The sequence below is a fragment of the Adelges cooleyi genome, unplaced genomic scaffold (assembly GCF_023614345.1).
Source record: "Adelges cooleyi isolate 19-005CV unplaced genomic scaffold, UGA_ACOO_1.1 ACOO_flye_CR_arks_rails_tigmint_CR_PRNA_247, whole genome shotgun sequence".
In the NCBI taxonomy this organism is placed as follows: domain Eukaryota; kingdom Metazoa; phylum Arthropoda; class Insecta; order Hemiptera; family Adelgidae; genus Adelges; species Adelges cooleyi.
In genome coordinates this window covers 642,970-648,133 of record NW_026095912.1, presented here as the reverse complement: position 1 = coordinate 648,133, position 5,164 = coordinate 642,970, and positions in this window count along the sequence as shown.

Genomic DNA, 5,164 nt, shown 5'->3' with positions numbered 1-5,164 from the left:
TTATATTTAATTACTAATCATTAATTCTTATTCTTTTAACACCGACAAAAATCATATATTTTTTATAATAATTATTATCGTGTTGTCTGTCGAGAATCTATACGTGATTTCGGTTTTTAATCATTATTAATATTACTATATTTATTTCCATTTTAATTTTATCATTGTCGAGTTATAGAAACGTAAAACTTTTTTTTATTGTTGTGATTTAAACGGTTAGGTTGTATTTTTTTTTTTTTTTTTACATACACTTGTCCGTTACGATTGCTTTCCATATCATAATGCGTTATTATTTTATTATGTAAATATTATTATTGTTTTTATCGTCTTCAATATTCGAATGCGTCTACGTCGATCCATTGTTGTTTTTTTTTTCATTTTTTAATAGTTTTACTTTAATTTAGTTAATTTTTATAAAAAAAAAAATACTATTTTTTCTTTAAAAAAAATTATAATAATATACAAATTTATCTTTCCTTTTTTTCTTTCTATTGGTCTTTTCAGTTGATTTCTACCGACTTCGATCGCTTTTTGGGTTCCTGTAAAAACAATAAACATTTTAGCTGTAATATAATATATTTTTAATAATTTACCTAATTGTATAATTCAATTAGGAACACAATCAAAAGTAAGTGGAGAAAAAAATGGTACACAATTCATTCAAATAAAAAACGTCGTTTACCCTATATTTACTGGTTTTATTTAATTTATAAAATATATAGTGTCTATTATATTTATATAAAACTATGTTTTAAAAAATAATTACTTAAACATCTAAAACTATGGAAATAATATGTTTGAAAATTATTCGAATGACTTTTAATTGAATCATGTAATATCTAGATGATTGTTGTTTGCATACATTTTTATACTAATGATGAACAACACTAAAACCCTAGATGGACACTATAATATTTGTTTTATAAATATATATATATATAAAGATATAAATTAATAAATTTAAATAGAAACTATTTCCACAAAAAAAAACTATTCCTAAATCGAGTAAGTATTCTATTCACTATGTACACTGAAGAAGAATTGTCCAGTTATTAGAACACTATCAATAATATATTATTTTCACCTACTCAAATTAATGTCGAACTTATTTCAAGTGAAACATTAATTACGATAATGATTGTAATTAATTGTATGAAACATTACCAGGTTTGTAAAAAAAAAATGGTAAAAATTCTAATTTTCCAACGTTTTCATGTATTTTTATAAATTGAAACCACACAAAAAAATCGGATAACAATTGAAAAAATGAACATAATAATAGCTTATTATTATTTTTTTTTTTGTTTATTCAAATTATTACAGTCACAGTCGTGTGTTTGCCAATATTGTCGGTAAACTTAACAACTACACCTATTGTTTATAAAAAAAAACTGTATTTGGTAAAATCTGTACAATAGACAACAATAGTATGACCTAGGAATATTAAAATAATGCTCAAGTAAGTACATACTATGTAATAGTATTCAATATTCTCATAGTCGATAAACATCTTCTAGTCAACTCTTTGCCTTGACCTCGCTCCCGAAATTGAATGGTAACATCATAATTTAATGCAAACCATTGCTTGTATTTTTACTTTTTTTTTTTTACTATCTTATATTCTATGTTTTTTAGTTGTTTAGTTTGCAAGCGATTTCATACATATAAGTAATATCTTTGACACTTAGATGGGAAAGTATATTTTCAATTGACTTTTTTGATTGAGAATAATATACTGAATATTTTGACTGGTCGATAACCAGTTTTGGGTAATATTAATTGCTTTTAAAGTTTGGGGCGAAAGGGAGGACAGATCGAACGTTCTTAGTAAATAATACTAATTTCAAAATGTTCATTAAACATAAATACATATTACCATTGAAGTCTGATAAACTTATAGAGGTTTGGAAAAATATGCTTAAAAAAGTAAATATTTAGTAATTTTTTAATATTTAACAATAACAAAAATAAAAATTAGGGGATTTCGTTTAATATATCACATATCATTTTGCACAAGAAACAAATAACTTTTCTCTCAATCAACTGATTTTACACCGTTTGCTTACAAATTATATTATCTATATCTATTTATTTATTACAATTTAAGTGATCTTTCTATGGACTCAATTTGCATGGTTTGATAAACTGAAATCGTACAAATAATCGTAAGTATAATTCTGATTTTAAATTTGACACTGTAGGTTTGTTTGAAACGAACGTTTTTTTTTTTTTAATGTTTTTAAAAAACTATATGCATAAGCTCGACTGTAGTCCAGACAGTTTAGTCTATAAGTATTCGTGTAAAGAATAATTCGGTGTCGGTGTGGAAGCCATACTGAAGTTGTTTGTAGGGTGTTCAATAATATGCTATCGAAACTTACCTAAGTAATCCCATTACAATGTGCCCCGTTTGGTTTGAAAATGAATGCGGTGTTTCCAGAATGCGTTTGCCCTAAAAGTTAGGTTGTTCGAAACGATAATTGGATTGCACATTTGCGTTGAATTTGAAAACATCGAATATTGAAACCCTACTAAAAAAACTTCACTCGGGATTATTGTGTAGTTCAAGGTAAAAAGTTGATATATTTGTTGCTGAGAAGCTAACTTGTAAACCGTTATCTTCGTCTAGCAACTCTATATACTCCAGAAATCCTACATGAAAGGTACTTGATTGCAAAAATGCTAAAACACCCTAAAAATATATATATTTTTCTAATTAAAAATAAGGTACTCTATAAACTTTTTCTAAGAATACATGAATGAGTTCCAAATTTTTATGAAATATTCATTAGACGATATAGTACTACTGGTAAACGTTGAAGAACCAAAATATATCATAAACCGTTTCCTCTAAAAAGGGTGGAAACTTATTCTTTATTTCGTTTTTTTAATGTTGAGTTTAAGGTTAAAGTTAGGCCGGAGGCAGATCTAATATGAGGCTATAAAATATACAATTTTCTTAAACATCTCTAGTCAAACTTATTTTTTTTTTTATTAAGGAAACGAAGGAAAAAAGGGGGGAAATTACACTAATATCTAGGTTGCTATGTGTGAGTTAAACAATCAACAGATACTTGCAAATATTTTCATTATATTATGTTAATTAAGATATTATATGGATAACTAAGGTAATAAATTATACTAGACAGACGTTCAACTCTAATCGTATCCACTTTAATACCAAAAAAAACATTTTTAAGCACATTACTTATTATTGTCATTACAATGCTTTTGTGGATATTTATATTTCAACATTACCTTACAGATTCGCGTTGAAGCGTTTATTCGAAATTGTTTTTATCACTTTCAGTTGTAATAATACCGATCTAACTGCACTGACTTTTTTCCTTTATTAATTATAATTATTAATTGTAAGAAATAAATTATTTTACAAAACTTTAATGAGCGTTTGTTGTTATCAATAAAAATTGTCCCAACGCCAACATAAGCGAGGTAACCGGTAAAAACACAATTGTGGTTACCACAACCCGAGATAACCGCGTTACCTAACCGCACCCACGTTGACCGTGGTATGGTGACCATTTAGTTTTGTGCTCTTCTCGTCTCGACCGTAAACGTCAAAACGCAGTGAACGGATGTCCGACATTGAGGAAACATTAAAGAAAATGTCTTTTGCAAAGAAAAACAATTGTAAGTACACTCAAAAGTCAATGATTCACAGAAAGCAACGTTAATCTACTTTATCATAAAATACAGTTTTTCGAAAAAAAAGAGGAAACGACTTAGAGTTTACTAAACCTATTAATCAAGTCAATATTTGACAAAAAATTAATTACAATAATTAGTGACAACTTTTTTTTTTAAATCCTAATAGTACATACATCGCACAAATTATAATTACTAGATATACTTTCATTAGTAAAAATGTTAACAGTCTAATTTGTTTAAACATATAAATATAGTCATAGTATAACATAGTTATGTTTCTGGAAAAATTGTATTAGACGTAAACGAAGTAAAGTAACTTTCGACGTTTGAACGAAAATGTATTCCAATTCTTCTTATAATATTTTTTTCACCCTGATTATAATTTAAATAAAAACAATTAATTAATTTAATGTCAAAAATAATTGGGGTGAGAACTAAAAGGGTACAAGTGACAATTTGTTCAATAACATAAGTTATAATCATACAGTAATTGCCAATTAAACGTTTTTCTTTAATATGCATTTTATATTTTTCATATATTTTCTTAAGAGAAATATTAAAAACAATAAAAATATAATTTACATTTTTTAATAATCATTTTTACTCTTTTGATTATACCAAGAGCTTTCTATTATAGTCAATTTGCATTTGAATATTATGTTCTCTAGACTAATTTTATTTTAACTAAAAAACTATATTCGCAATAAAATACACTTTTCGGGAAGAAAAAAATATTACATAAGTACGTGGCTAGTACTGAATTTAGTGACAGGAAATAGTACATATAATGTTTTTTTTAAACAAATATCAGAAAACTAATTAAACATGCTTACATACTGTATAATACAGTATTATGTAATTATTTAAAAGAAAATATATACAATTAAATCTTCCATGTTTATAATTGAAAATAACTAACGCACGACTGGAATTGAGAATTGAGAGATACAACATTTGTTACTTAGTGATTGGCGAGCTGCCCAAGGTTATAGTAAATTCAATATAGTTTATATTGACTTTTAAATGGGTACAATAACGAGTTGTGTGCTAAATTGGATTTTTTTTTGTGGTTCAATTCCTATCATACTTAGATCTTGCTTTGGATGGAAACACATTTACTCACAAGGTAGATTTAATTTTAACGATAAAAATTAAATACCTGTCAGGAGCGGATACCAATGGGAGGATGGTTGAGGGGACTGATGCCTCTTTATTATGTACTTCAATTGTACGCATTAGGTAGGAGCGCATTTTTATGTACATTTTTTTTCCATTACTATTGCTTATATGTAATTTAAATGCATTTTTTTTCTAGCCCCTCTCCTTTTACAAATGTCTAAATCTGCCCCTGATTCTTGAATAACGATACTGCTGTAATAATGTCCATACCTGCATCCTAAACAAATTGTCGATGTTGTTCTTGATGTTTAACATTTTCAAAATTTGAGTGTTGACCTCGTCTATGACGTTACCGATGAGTAGGTGCAACTCCTTT